At 40.2% G+C, this 16,106-nt stretch overlaps 1 protein-coding gene across 3 annotated transcripts in view; it reads right to left on the reverse strand.

The window, feature by feature from the left end:
• Positions 1-16,106, reverse strand: part of BICRAL (BICRA like chromatin remodeling complex associated protein) — a 110,297-nt gene that overhangs the window by 57,115 nt on the left and 37,076 nt on the right. The window lies entirely within an intron of this gene.

Here is a 16,106-nt window from a genome sequence, read left to right on the forward strand (position 1 = left end):
AAGCTGTCAGCACAGAGCCGGACGCGGGGCTCGAACTCACAAACAGCGAGATCATGACCTGAGCCGAAGTCGGCCGCCCAACTGACTGAGCCACCCAGGCGCCCCCAAAAAATCTTTTTAAAAAAATGTTTATTTATTTTTGAGAGAGAGACAGAGCATGAGTGGGAGAGGGGCAGAGAGAGGAAGAGACAGAATCCAAAGCAGGCTCCAGGCTCCGAGCTGTCAGCACAGAGCCTGACATGGGGCTCGAACTCACGAACAGTGAGATCATGACCTGAGCCAAAGTCTGACACTTAAATCTCACTGAAGGGAGATGAAGGACCCAGAGCTCATCGGTTAAAATTAACCCTAGAAGCAGTGGTGTGAAAGAAGTTGAGGCACTTCACCCCACAACTACTGACAGGTACCAGATATGGCTGGGGGAGGAAATCCCCCAAAGGAGGGAGGAGGTTTCTTGACCCTTTGTGGGCCTTTTGGCTGTCTGGTGAAGGCTATGGATCCCTTGCCAGAGTAATACTTCAAAGTTCATAATATATGTAGGACTTTAAAAAAAAATGCATTCATTTAAAAAATAAAAATAAAAAACACATGTATAAAAATATTTAAAAATTGTGATACAGTTATATATGTGATTCTTCATCAACGCATTCTTACAAGATTTAGTGGTGAGTCTAGTAACTACTACCTTTTGGAAGATCGTAATTTTTTCAGGTATCTGCAAATGTAATGGGACAAAAAATATTTCTAATAGTAACAAATTCCCAGGCATTGTTAATTCATGGTTTGGGTTGCCTTCATTCATAGATTTAGGAAATGATAAATTTCAACTGGAGTCTAATGAAAGTAACATGCAATTTTCTTCATATCCAAGTTCATGGTCTCCCCTCCCCACACTTCTATCCACAGATCCTTTAGGGGTCGGTCCATAGAGCCTGTGCACTGCTAGGGCCCAGGGCACTTGTTCAACATGTGAAGTGAATAAACTCAATGCAGTAACAAACACAGTGGGATTCTAAACATCTGAATATCAACCACAAGCTATTTTTATACTTGCTAAGCACAGTCTGGTCATTTCTAAACACTGTTTGATGTAATTTTTGCAAAGATGTTGAAGGTGCTGCCAGATACACAGGATGGTAGCAGCAAGCTGGCAATTCCAACTGGGCAGAAAGGACACTCTCCAGCATCACCAAAGTTATCAAAAAATTCCCGGAGTAAGGAAGTCAAGTAAAGCTAATATTTTGCATGCTTAGTGGAGAGCAACAGAAACACATTTTACAACTTACAAGCACAAGACTGCAGTGGAAAAGCTCATCAAAATTCTCAACCTTGGACCAGTGTAAAACACAAAGGCAAATTTCATGATAAACATGCAACAATCTTTTCTGGTAAGCTTATCAAAATCCTAGCTTCATTCTCCTGAACATCCGAAGTGGAAAACAGTTACATAAATAAATCACGTACTTTTCTAGTTTTTATATGAGTGCTCAGAATTGAATAGACCTCTGAATTAACACCCTTTTGTGTACTCACCTTTTTTTTTTTTTTTTTTAAGAGAGAGAGAGCTCGAGTGGGGGAGAGGGGCAGAGGGAGAGAGAGCGAGAATCTTAAGCGGGTTCCATGCTCAGCCTGGAGCCCAAAGTGGGGCTCAACTCTCCAGCCCTGGGGTCATGACCTGAGCCAAAATCAAGAGTCAGAAGCTCAACCAACTGAGCCACCCAGGTGCCCCAAAATATATGTATATTCTTTTTTTTTTTTTTTTTTTTGGAGAGAGAGAGTGCTTGTGAGCACAAGTGGGGGAGAGGTAAGAGAGAGAGGGAGAGAGAATCCTAAGAGGTTCCTCCATGCCCAGTGTGGAGCCCAACGTGGGGCTCAAACACACAACCATGAGATCACAACCTGAGCTGAAATCAAGGATCAGATGCTCAACCAACTGCACCATCCAGGCACCCCTTACTCACTTCTGGGCTATTCTGCTATAGATTACTTACTGTACCCTCAAATAAGGGAGTCAAGTAACTTATAGACGGCCTCCAGTGGTCTAAGAACAAAATACTAAATTTATTTTTAAGACCAACTCACCGTGCGTTTTTTTCTTTAATTTAAAACCACTTCATTCTCAAAGTAGCAGTCACATGTACCAGAATTGAATGATGTTAGGGGAAACTGTATAACTAATTTAGAACACAGTCCCATCTTCTAAGACATTGGTGCCTACAATACAACCCTTTTCCTTAGGGAAAACATAAAAACTTTTCATTTGGCTTGACCCTATCTTATATCACTTTTGGGTTATTTAAAATAGGACAGACCTGGGGTGTCTGGGGGGCTCAGTCGGTTAGGTGTCCGACTTCAGCCCATGTCATGATCTCATGCTTCATGGGTTCGAGCCCCGCCGTTGGGCTCTGTGCTGACAGCTCGGAGCCTGGAGCCTGCTTCGGATTCTGTGTCTTCCTCTCTCTCTGTCCCTCCCCTGCTTGCACCCTTTCTCTCGGTCTCCCAAAAATAAATATTAAAAAAATGTTTTTTTAATAATAAAAAATAAAATAGGACAGACCCGCCCGGATAGACATTTTTCCAAAGAAGACATACGGATGGTCAACGGACACATGGAAAGATGCTCAACATCACTCATCACCAGGGAAACGCAAATCATAATCACAATGAGATATTACTCCACACAAGTCAGAATGCTGGCATCAAAAAAGACAAGAAATAATAAGTGTTGGCAAGGTGGAGAAAAGGGAACCCTCACCAACTGTTTGTAGGAATGTGAACTGGTATAACCACTAAGAAAAACAGTATGCAGTTTCTTCAAAAAAAGTAGAAATAGAAATACCATATGATCCAGTAATTCCACTACTGGGTATTTACCTAAAGAAAATGAAAACACTAATTGGAAAAGATATATGCACCCCTATGTGTATTGCAACAATATCTGCAATGGCCAAGATAAGGAAGCAACCTAAGTGCTCACTGATAGATGAAGATGTGATATATATATATATATTTTTTATTTTTGAGAGATCAAGAATCAGAGCATGAGCAGGGGAAGGGCAGAGAGAGAGGGAGACACAGAATCTGAAGCAGGCTCCAGGCTCTAAACTGTCAGCACAGAGCCCAATGCAGGGTTTGAACCCACGAACCGTGAGATCATGACCTGAGCCGAAGTCAGACGCTTAACCGACTGAGCCATCCAGGCGCCCCAAGATGTGATATATAAACACACACACACAACACACACACTGGAATATTACTCAGCCATAAAAGAATTAAAAAAGAGATCCTGTCATTTGTGACAACATGGATGGACCTAGAGGGTATTATGCTAAGTGAAACACGTCAGACAAAGAAAAATATATGATTTCACTTATATGTGGAATCTAAAAAAACAAACAAAAAATAAACCAGAAACAGATCCATGAATACAGAGAACAAAGTGGTGGCTGCCAGAGGGGCAGGGGTTGGGTGGAAAGACAAAATGGGTGAAGGAGGGTGGGAGACCTAGGCTTCCAGATTATATAACGAATAAGTCATGGAGGGTAAAATATACAGCATAGGGAATATAGTCAATGGTACTGTGATAGTGTTAGATGGTGACAAATAGTAGCTAAGCTGTGGTGGGCATAGCATAATGAATAGAGTTGTGGAATCACGACGTTGTACACCTGCAACATTGTGTATCAATTATACGTCAATTAAAAAAGGTAAGATAGACCCGTAGTTCTATTCTTGACATTATTCAGTATCATTCTTTTGGACAAATTAGAATAATTTTTTCCTTGAGGAGGCAAGCTGGTGCAGCCACTCTGGAAAGCAGTTTGGAGGTTCCTCAAAAAACTAAAAATAGAACTACCCTACGACCCAGCAATTGCACTACTAGGTATTTATCCACAGGATACAGGTGTGCTGTTTCGAAGGGACACATGCACCCCATGTTTATAGCAGCACTATCAACAATAGCCAAAGTATGGGAAGAGCCCAAATGTCCATCGATGGATGAATGGATAAAGAAGATGTGGTGTGTGTGTGTGTGTGTGTGTGTGTGTACACACACACACACACACACACACACACACACAATGGAGTATTACTCGGCAATCAAAAAGAATGAAATCCTGCCATTTACAACTACGTGGATGGAACTGGAGGGTATTATGCTAAGTGAAATTAGAGAAAGACAAATATCATATGACTTCATTCATATGAGGACTTTAAGGGACAAAACAGATGAACATAAGGGAAGGGAAACAAAAAGAATATAAAAACGGAGGGGGACAAAACAGAAGAGACTCATAAATATGGAGAACAAACTGAGGGTTACGGGAGGGGTTGTGGGAGGGGGGATGGGCTAAATGGGTAAGGGGCACTAAGGAATCTACTCCTGAAATCATTGTTGCACTAGATGCTAATTTGGATGTAAATTAAAAAAAAAAAAAATTAAAAAAAAGACACAAATTAACTTGCCCAAGATTAAAAAAAAAAAGAATAATTTTTTCTTGCTTCATTATGTCTTCAAAGTCGTGCCTAAAGAACACCCTACTTCCCTCTCTAAATATTTAAATTATTAGATTTTGCCTCACTGAGTAAAATTATTCCCCTATGAAGATTTGTCATTATTTAACTTTTCCTTAAACTTCTAATGATAGTTTGCAACTTTTGTTAAAGATTCCCTTAACATCCATATGCTTTTTCTTTAACAAAGCACGTTAAGGTAGCATGATAGATCAAGCAGTACCATTATAATTACTATACTAATGATAATGAGGACTGGATTCAATGATTACTTATTTATTAGGTAAGTCTGTCCTGCAGGGCTAAACAAACATAATAATATGTCCCAGCTTGCGAGTAGCTGGTAATCTTATTAGAAAGGCAAGAGCTACATCTGAAATAATTTTCCAAATTACAGAAAGCATTATCAATATGCAAGAAAATAAACATACTAGCATGGGTATTTACAGTAAAATTAAGTCCCTTTTATTATTAGTTGATATACCAAGGCACATGAGATAATAAAAACTGTAATAGCAGCTAACATTTACTACTGGCCTTCCCTCTGCTAGGCATTTCACACAGTTCTAACCCTTCTAACAGTCCCGCCAGGTATGCACTATTATCTCTATTTTTACAGAGAATATAAGATGCTTGCCCAACACTGCAGAGTTTGTAAGTAGCAAGACAGAGGTTTGAACTCAAATCTCTAATTCCCAAGAGATGATGCTTCTCATCTCTGTGGGTGGAAACATGATTTTTGGAAGGTTCAATTTCTAGAAATGTGTCCCATACCAAAAGATAGCAATCGAGAATCTTGACATTTTCTCCCACAGCAAAAACCTCACTATTCCATGAATGAAAATTCTACAATTAAAAAAAAATTTTCATATATATACAGTATATGTATATATATGTGTATATATATATACATTCACTGTATACATATGTACATATACTGTATATATATATATACAATTTCATATATATACTGCAAATACCCATGTATGTGTATTTATATATACACATACACAGACTTCCCGGTAATTCATCATGCATATCAGACCTCTTGTTTTTTAAAAGTCAATGTTTCATATGTTACCATTGCCACAGAGCCCTCCTTTCTTACCCAACTCCACCCCCAACACCTATTAATTCCTGGAAGGTCTAGAGGAGCTCAGCTATCAAACAGAAATATGAGTCACAAGTGAGAGCCACATATGATTTAAAATTTACTAGTAGCCATATTTTTAAGTATACTTAATTTTAATATATTTAGTCCATAATATCAAAAAATATTTTGACTAAATGGAAAATATTAATATAAATACATTAATAAAATATTTTAATTTAATTTTTAACCATTCAACATGTAATTAACATAAAACAAATTAGATATTCTACATCATTTTTTTCAGACAAAGTCTTTCAATCTTACAGTACATCACAACTGGTGCCAGTCATGGCTCAAGTGTTAATAGCCATATATGGCTAGTGGTCACCATATTGGACAGTCCCAATCTACAGACTTCTGTAGAATTTAGTTAAGGTAAAACACTTGCTTACAGGGCCATTTTCCCCTTGTTAGCTCTTGTGGATAGCCACAAGGTGGAACTTTTAAGAACAGCTGTAGTGATAGGAATAATATTTACCCTAATTATTTACATAGGGTTTCCTAGAGGTTTTGTCAATTTTTTTTTTTATGCAAGAGGTGAAGGGAAGGGAGTTGCCACAGCCCTTATTTTCACCAGAATATAACCCTACCCACCATACATACATGTGCAGATTTAATCTGAAACAGGAAAAAAGTTGATCATTAAATATCAGTTCCAAAGATAACCCTAGTCTAGCCATTGAGCTGAAATGATCCTAATCTTCTAAGAAACAAAGTTAAATTTTACATGCTTCTCACATATTTAAATACCTTAATATATGTTTCTAAAAATAAGTTATTTCTGGCTCAGTGGGTAGAGCATGCAACTCTTGATCTCAGGGGTTGTGAGTTCAAGCCCCACATAGAACTTACTAAAAAAAAATAAAAATAAGTTATTTCTTTCTGTTTGTGTCAAATGACCATAATTATTACATGGGGAAAAAAATCCAAAAATTATTTGAAAATAAAAGCAAGCAATTTGCTAAAAGGAAACTAAAGCTGATGCTGAGAGCTTCTGGATCAGGTATCCTCACAGAAGCCTCATATCTGGCTCACGTGCCCATTTTTATAAACCAGGAACCAAGACTTGCTCTTGGCCCGTGGTTCTCTAGCACCTGGGAGGTTGTTAAAAGTGTGAATTCTTGGGCCCATTCCAGACCTACTGGATCGGGAACCCAGGGGGTGTTAAGCCGTCTGGGTAATTCTAATGCACACTCAAGTTTGAGAACCACTAGATCAACATGGAACTGGTACTTAAACCATCTGTTTAACTCCAAAAGTTGTGTACTTTTTAGAAGTTTTTTGTTTTTGTTTCTGGTGGGAAGGGGTTGGGAATATCTGCACGCGCACGCACGCACGCGCACGCGCGCGCGTGTGTGTGTGTGTGTAGTAAAATACACATAAGATTTACCATGTTAACTATTTAAAAAAAATTTTTTTTAATGTTTCTATTTATTTTTGAGACAGAGGGAGACAGAGCATGAGCAGGGGAGGGACAGAGAAAGGGGGAGACACAGAATCCGAAGCAGGCTCCAGGCTCTGAGCGGTCAGCCCAGAGCCTGATGCGGGGCTCGAACTCAACGGAGTGTGAGATCATGACCTGAGCCGAAGTCGGACGCTCAACCGACTGAGCCACCCAGGCGCCTCCCGCATGTAAACTATTTTTAAGTGTATCGTTCAGTAGTATCAAGTCCATTCACATTGTTGTGCAACCATCTCCACCACCCATCTCCAGAAGTCTTCACCTGGAAAACCAGAAACTCTGTCACCCATTTGACACTAATTCTTCATTCCGCTTTCCCTCCAGCCCCAGGCAACCACCACTGTCCTCTCTGTCCCTATGAATTAGACTCCTCTAGGCATCTCATAAAAATGGAATCTAGAAGTAGAATCTAATTTCACTCAACCCCTACAGCTGCAGAAAAGTTTGGAAAGTACGGAAATTTCTAAAGAGGAAAATGAAAATCACTTATGATACCACTGCCTAGAGGTGACTGCTAGGGACTGAACTGTTGTCTCTCGCCAAGCTGGTGTTTGAAACCCTAACCCCCAGGATGACTGTGTTTGGAGACAGGGTCTTTATGAGGTAACTGAGGTTAAATGAGGTCGTAATGGTAGGGCCTTAATCTGATAAGGCTGGTGTTTTTATAAGAGGAAGAGATACCGGAGCTCCCATGAAGACGCAGTGAGAAAACAGCAGTCTGCAAGCCAGGGAGAGGGCCCTGCCCAGCAATCAAATTGGCCGGCACCCAGATAGATGCTGGACTACCCAGCCTCCAGGACCGTGAGAAAATAAACTTCGGTTGTTTAAGCCACCCATCAGCCTATGGTACTTTGTTACGGGCTCTGGAGCTGACTAATGCCGTGGATGCTGTGGATGATTTTTGTCTTTTTCTTTAGTACATTTTTATTTTTTAGGTATATTTTTATACTTAAATGAAATCAAAGCCCATATGCCTTTTTTTCACTTTCCCAGCATTTTCTAAATCTTGTGTTCTGCAGAATTGTGTTCAGCAGGACCTTAATTTTTGGAAACTGGGTTTCAAAGTGACGTCAGGTTTCTGCTGCTAAATTCTCAGAGGATCTTCTATACTAAACTGGGAATGTCAAGATGGGCATCTGTTAGATTTGATCTCTAAATGTCTGGGGAGGGAAGGAGGAAATTCTGTATTATATCTCCTGCTGTTCTGATCAAAGTATACTACTGGACAGCTAATAGGAATTTCAAGGGGGCAATGCCCAGTTTTGGAAGGAAATACTGGCTGACAGGAGCAATTCACTTCAGGCAAAAAGTTCATTTCATTTCCTAAAGGAACCATTCATTTATTCATTGTTAGCAGATTAGTCTAATGAAACACTGCTTTAATATTACTTTTTATAATAACTTTTATTATTTTTTCAATTTTTAAAAGTTTATTTAGAGAGAGAGAGGCAGAGAGGGAGAGAAAGAATCCCAAGCAGCCTCCATGCTGTCAGTGAAGAGCCCTGCGTGGGGCTCAATCTCATGAACTGTGAGATCATGACCTGAGCCGAAACTGTCTGATGCTTAACTGACTGAGCCACCCAGGCAGGCGCCCCTATAATAATTTTAAAAAGCAGTGATAGCTGACACCCAAATGGGTTAGGCACTATATAAATCTTTATACGATGATCTCACTTTATCCTTACAAACTTCCTCTGAAAGGTAAATTCTCAATCCAGAGGGAGAAACTGGGCACATTTCCTCAGAGAGGTTATATAATTTACTCAAGATAGCACAGAAAGGGGGCGCCTGGGTGGCTCAGCCGGTTAAGCGACTTTGGCTCCGGTCATGATCTCGCCGTCTGTGAGTTCAAGCCCCGAGTCAGGCTCTGGGCTGACAGCTCAGAGCCTGGAGCCTGCTTAGAATTCTGTGTCTCCCTCTCTTCCCCTCCCCCACTCATTCTCTGTCTTCCTCTCTCTCTCTCTGTCAAACATAAATAAACATTAAAAAAGGAAAAAAAAGCACAGAAAGGAGAAGAGCAAGGGTTGGAACTCCAATCTGTCTGGTTCCAAAGCTATTATTATCACAATAGTCTTTTCTTTTTAGGTCACATCACTGCCTTGTTTGAAAACCTTTGATTTTGAATATGTAAAGGAAAAATTCATCTACTTTGACCTTGCATTTAGTGCATTTCACAAACTGATCCCAAAGTCCCTTCCCAGCCGTCCTTTTTTTTTTCTTTTACAGACTTCTAACTCCATCAGAGAACTTTCCTGTCCTGCCCCTTTCTTACACTCCTCACCTAATTTAGTTCTCTCCCACCTAAATTTCTCTGCTTATGCCATCTTCTCATGGTCAACAAATCCCTTTAGGCTCCAGTTCAAATTCCATTTCCTATCTGTAAACCTTGACTGCTCGTTCTTATGCTCCACATCCATCAAGAAAGCCCCTTGGTTATACTTCCAAAATAGGTCCAGAATCCTCCACTGTCTACCTCCACTGTCATCCCCCTAATACAAACCATCATCATATCCCATCTGGTCTCTCTGCTTTCACTCTTTTACTCCCTCCAATCTCTTCTCATCCCAACCTCCTGAGTAGTCCTTTTAAAACATAAGCCAAAACCCTCCAATGAATCCTCATTTTCCTCACTATAAAAAACAAAATCCTTTTCTGTGCTCAGCTGTGAAAACCTGCAATGCCCTACACGATGGCTCTCCCTGTCTCCACCCCTCACCCCCAATTCTATCCTTTGCTGACTTGCCATGCCTTGAACTCACCAGGCATGCTCATGTCTCGGCCCTTTGCACTGGCTGCTCTCTGCCTGGAATGCTGCGCCTTCGGATATCCTCAGGCTTGCCCCTTACTTCCTTCAAGTTTCTGCTCAGTTGATCATGACCTACCATGACCACCTTCCCATCCCCCAGCACTCTACACTTTCCTTAACTTGCTTTATCCCCACCTCTCCCCCCCCCCCATTACTTACTACAGTGCTTATCTAGGTTTATTGTCTGTTTTCCCACCAGAGCAGGGCCTTGGTCTTTTGCTCATTGAGGGATCTGGGAGTCTAGAATGGCACCTGGCACAAATTAGATGCTCAGTTGATTGCTGAATGAATGAATGGATGGATGTTCTCACACACTTTAATCAAAGGCTCTCTTTTGCTCTCACTTGTGCTACTCACTTGGTACTTACCATATACTGTTGTGTATTTTTCTGGGTGCCCCTATTATCCAACTAGCTATATTATGTATTCCCATAACCTCCAAGTGCTCTGTACAAAATTAGCATTTAACAAATATTTGATGATGAAATATCAGTGTAGTGCCTTTCTCTTTCACAGTAGACACAGTAATATTTTTAAAAATATTCATTTTTGACATTCTGCTTAGAAAAGAAACTCTAGAAGGAAATTTTAGAAGAAAAATTTAGAATATGTAATTTTTAATTTAATTTTTTTAAATGTTTATTTATTGTTGAGAAAGAGAGAGAGTGAAAGAGCACGCAGGCACAAGTGGGGGACCGGCAGAGACAGAGAGGGAGACACGGAATCAGAAACAGGCTCCAGGCTCTGAGCTGTCAGCAGAGAGCCCGATGGGGGACCCGAACTCAGGAACAGTGAGATCATGACTTGAGCTAAAGTCAGACGTTCAACTGACTAAGCCACCCAGGCGCCCCTAAATTAATTTTAAAAGGATGAAGTATTTTCTACACACACACACACACACACACACACACACACACACACACACACACCAAATCAATGTCATGCTCTGAAAAGAAAATATTTGCTTAGTGACTTTCATCTTTCATGGCATCTTATAACCTGAAGACATTCTTGAGAGTCAAGCACAAGGTAATGTTTTGATAGTTAGGTAATATGAAACACAGAACATATTTAAAAATTTTTTTTAACGTTTTATTTATTTTTGAGACAGAGAGAGACAGAGCATGAACAGGGGAGAGTCAGAGAGAGGGAGACACAGAATCTGAAACAGGCTCCAGGCTCTGAGCTGTCAACACAGAGCCCGACGCGGGGCTCAAACTCACGGACCACGAAATCATGACCCGAGCCGAAGTCGGCCGCTTACCGACTGAGCCACCCAGGCGCCCCCAGAACATATTTTAAATGATAGTTACGAGTTGCGAATTTATGCAACATGTGACAAAAATAAAAGGTTAATGTCACGTAGGTTTTATGTCACAATTTTTGATCTAATAATAGAAAGTTGTAGCTGGGGGGTATTCAACTCATGAAGAAAATGCATTTTAAAAAACAACTTACCTATCTATATTCACATTATGCAGGTATTTAAAGTGTTCATTTACATGAACATTTGAGCCTATCTCTCTATATTGTGCATGTTGTGTTGCATATCCAACGTGTGCTTCTGAAAAACAGTTTAGACAGCTTTCTAAATAAGCTGCAGACGGGCGCCTGTGTGGCTCAGTCGGTTAAGCATCTGACTTCGGCTCAGGTCATGATCTCCCAGTTGGTGGTTTTAAGCCTCACGTCAGGCTCTGTGCTGGCAGCTCAGAGCCTGGAGCCTGCTTCGGATTCTGTGTCTCTCTCTGCCCCTCCCCTGCTCACACTCTGTCTGCCTCTCTCAAAAATAAACAAATATTAAAAAAATTAAATTAGCTGCAGATTTTTTTCCTCACCTTGACTGCTGCACATGCATAACTTCCTCCATGAGGATTGAAGGGGAAGCTCTGTAAACAGACTCCTGCACGACTTAGGGTAACTTCTTAATCGATTATTTGTCTAATTTAACCGTAAAACTTTAATATGACCATGTAAATGAAAAAAACATGTACAGTAATATATTAGTACTCAGAAGATACCATCTAAAAAAGAGAAGCACATTTTCTTTGGTATGTATTTGGTATTTTCCATGGCATAATGTCCACTTTACATTGCTAAGTATGTAAAGGTCCTCCCCACCCCTTTTTTTCAAACAGCATGGTTACCCAAATTTCATTTCTCTTTGTATTATTCTCTCTGGGCATTTACTTTCAGATTGTTTTATCTACATGATATATGCTGTAACAGAAAATAATAAGGGTATCATGTGACATATGAAGTCAGACAAACATGTAAAACAGTAAAACAAAAAAGCCATCTTGAGGTCTATGGATAAAAGCAGCTCCAAACATATCTAGTAAATATTAATCTTTTAAGTGTGATCACACCCAGAGAAAAGGGCTTGGCTTCCATGGAGCTCTCCAATCCTAAGATTCTCACAGATCTGGTGAATCAGAATACAGATAGGAAGAATAAAGCGACCTATTTCTAAATGTATTTCTTTGCACTTCTAGGAAATGCCAGAGTTAAATCTAAATATAGCAGCATGCATTTTTATTTTAAATCCGGGAAGAAATACTTCCAAATCAAAACCACATGAAAATAACTTTTACGCTCAGTAGTCAGGAGGAAAAAAATGTGATTTTTTTTTTGTGGGTAATAGTTGTCTATACATGGAAAGAGTTACTTCTAAGTTTTAAGACAGTTCTCACATGAAAAGAAAATCCTAGTATTCTACTTCCCAGGTTATGTCTAGTTTAAAAAACTAAAATTTTCTCTAGTTTAAAAAACTGAAGTTTTCTAACTTTCATTGCCGTGAATTTTAACTTTGTAACAACTTTGACAAACACAAAGATTTTTAAATTTAATCTCTCAAAATGGCATCCAGGTTTCTCCAGTTCTGTTTATTGAGAAATGATTTTTTTTAAAGATTTTATTTTTAAGTAATCTCTACACCCAACGTGGGACTCAAACTCACGACCCTGAGATGACTGAGCCAGCCAGGTGCCCTGAGAAATGATTTCTGAAAAAAAAAGAAAATTATAAACTACCCTATTTTATTTTCACAAAACTATCAGTTATACTGCACTGAAACTAAGCTTATTCAACAACTATGGCTTTTTTTTTTTTTTTTTTTAGTTCAGAGGAAATGCTTAGGACTTGAAAACGTACTGCTAAAAATACACTGATGGGGGTGGCCATAACACTGTAAAATATTTTCTAAGGAGCACTAAAAACTCTAAAAACTGAAGTAACCAGATAAGCTGATTTATCTTTTTAAAAAGTACAAAAGGAGGGGCGGCCTGGGTGGCTCAGTCCATGAAGCATCTGACTTTGGTTTCGGCTCAGGTCATGATTTCAGTTAGTGAGATCGAGCCCCACGATGGGCTCTGTGAGGACAGGGTAGTGCCTGCTTGGGATTTCTCCCTCTCTCCCTCTCTCTCTCTGCCTCTACCCCACTCATGATCCCTCTCTCTCTCTAAATAAATAAACGTTAAAAAAAAAAGTTCAAAAGGGGTCATTTTGAAATATACTGCAAGCAACTTTTATGGGTGGTTGATTCTAATACGTACAATAGCAGCCTTATTACTCCTTAGTTATGGCCAAGATATTTACGGACCACATAACAAATTTTGAGATTCTCTCCAGCGTGACACTTACCACAAGATTTTGAAATTCTTCATCTCCCCAACTTAGGCTTCCCACTAATAAGCAGTGATAGAGTTGGTTCTCAATGGGCAAAGGGGGAAAATTCAAGTTAGTTCTTGCAGCCTTGCATGAAGAACTCATGTGCTACCTCAGAGTGTTCAGTAAGCAGCATGCGGCTCAAGAGCTATAGATCTCAGCCCTGGTGAACTCAAGAACCCACAGGGCGAGTGTTTCATGATCTTTTACTCCTGTTGCCTATCAGGGCTAAGCCTTTTGGAACAGTCAAAAAGGAAATAAAAATTCCTTTTGACATGTTACCTTACTGGCCACACTTAGTAAATGTGCCTTATGTTCAACCTTACAGTATGGCCTCTTTAAAAGAATGTTTCCTTAAAGTGAATCACACTTTGAACATTTCATTTTTTAATGTTTATTTTTGAGGGAGACAGAGCGTGAGTGGGGGAGGGGCAGAGAGAGGGAGAGAGAGAGACAGAATCCGAAGCAGACTCCAGGCTCTGAGCTGTCAGCACAGAGCCTGATGGAGGCTTGAACCCACAAACCGTGAGATCATGACCTGAGCCGAAGCCGGATGCTCAACCGACTGAGCCACCCAGGCGCTCCTGAACATCTTAAGTACTTCCACCCCAAATCTGTACTTCTAATTACTGTGCTTATATTGACATTCTAAGCACGGGTACAACTTGAGCTGCACCGTATCATGCTTAATTAAGGTCCTAAGTGTTCTTTTTCCCAATTAGGATTTTTTTTAAGTGAAAGATATGATTCATAATCTCTGATTGCTACCAAAGATAGAGCTAAAACGGTCCCCATGTTTGACTCACCTTACTGTGCAAATAAAAACCGAGTTATCTGCAGAAGGGGCAGAATAAGAGCTCTGACCTAGAATTTATCACCGTAAGAGATTCTGGTGTTTTTGGTCGCAGTTTTTATTTATCACCAAAAACACTACTTTTCCCTAGTCCTTCTACTGAAATCAAGGTCATCCAATTTTAATATATTAAAATGTTCAGTAGGCAGTCATCTGTCAATTAAATCTATACACGGGCTTAATACTGATGGCAAAATGTATGATGCATGGGTCTACAGTATACATTCAAATCCCAGCTCTGACCCTTAGTAATGGAACCTTGGGTAAGTTATCTACCCTTTGTAAACCTCAGTTTCATTATCTCTACAGACAAAACCTACCTCCAGGGTTACTAAGAGAATTTAATAATATTAAAACATCAGGGCTGGAAATAATGTTAAGGTTTAACAAATATTATTTCTCTTTCCCCCCTATTCTCTTCCTTGTGAAAATGTTCCAACTACAGGTGAGGACAGAAAACATAATTTCTGATGATACAAGGAAGCATCCTGGATTTTGGTTGAACTGAGATAAGCCTTTGCTAGAAAGATAATACTTTTCATACCTCATTCCCTCACATTTTCACATTCACCCTTTTTATTTCAGGTAATAGAAGTGTTTAATGTGTTTGCAAGACAGCCAAAGAACCCACAAAACCAGAAAATGTTCAATTTTACAACTTTATTAAAAATTTATCATCAAGTCACAACCATATGAATTAAAGTTGATAAAGATTAAGGGGAAGGGGAACCTGGATTTAAGATCTAGTACAGTGAGGTCTCAGGATCTTTTCCTGATTGGATGCAATGTGAGGTGAAGAAAAAAAACAGATCAAAGCCCCCACAGCCGCTTCCCCCCAAGACCTCTTTCTTCTACTTTCCCATACAACACGCGGACAGCCCCGGAACTCTCCTGAACTGCACTACAAATGGGCAAGCCGTCCCCAGCAGAGCCACATCCTGGGCTCCAACTTCCACAAAGTGAGGTACCACTTACAAGGTCTCCACGTTAGGGCTTTCCTTTAAAGTCCACACCCCATTCCTTTCCTGTCAGCTCTCCCACTTCTCCACACTAATTGAACAACCCTTCCCCCTCGCTGTATTTTCCACTTCTACTATAGATCATACTGACCACGGAGAGATGGATCCTCTATGTTAGCTTAATTCACATTGCCTCATTATAGTCAAGTCCCATTTCTGGTCCCCCCCCCCCCATCTGATACATTCCACAAATTGACTCCTTTTCTCCTTAAACTCCAAGCCTTTTGCCTCCACCCCTAACAAATGACCTTGCTATCTTTCCAGTGGAGACCACAGACATCTATTTTGAATCTTATCATCTACCCCATTCTTTTTCTCGAATTTCACCTATTACTTATTCTGTAGGCAGGTTGAGGAACACAGGACCTTATGAGAAGGTGAATGAACGTCACTCAAAGAATGCAGAAAGGCGTGGTTGAAGGGAGTGCTATACATTTCCATTTGGTTTTGTCTGAATCTTTAAAAAATGATTTTCCCGGGGCGCCCGGGTGGCTCAGTCGGTTAAGCATCCGACTTCAGCTCAGGTCATGATCTCACGGTTTGTTGAGTTTGAGCCCCGAGTCAGGCTCTGTGCTGACAGCTCGGAGCCTGGAGCCTGCTTTGGATTCTGTGTCTCCCCCTCTCTGCCCCTCCCA

Source organism: Panthera pardus, unplaced genomic scaffold (assembly GCF_024362965.1).
Source record: "Panthera pardus isolate Hobbes unplaced genomic scaffold, ASM2436296v1 HiC_scaffold_17, whole genome shotgun sequence".
Classification (NCBI taxonomy): domain Eukaryota; kingdom Metazoa; phylum Chordata; class Mammalia; order Carnivora; family Felidae; genus Panthera; species Panthera pardus.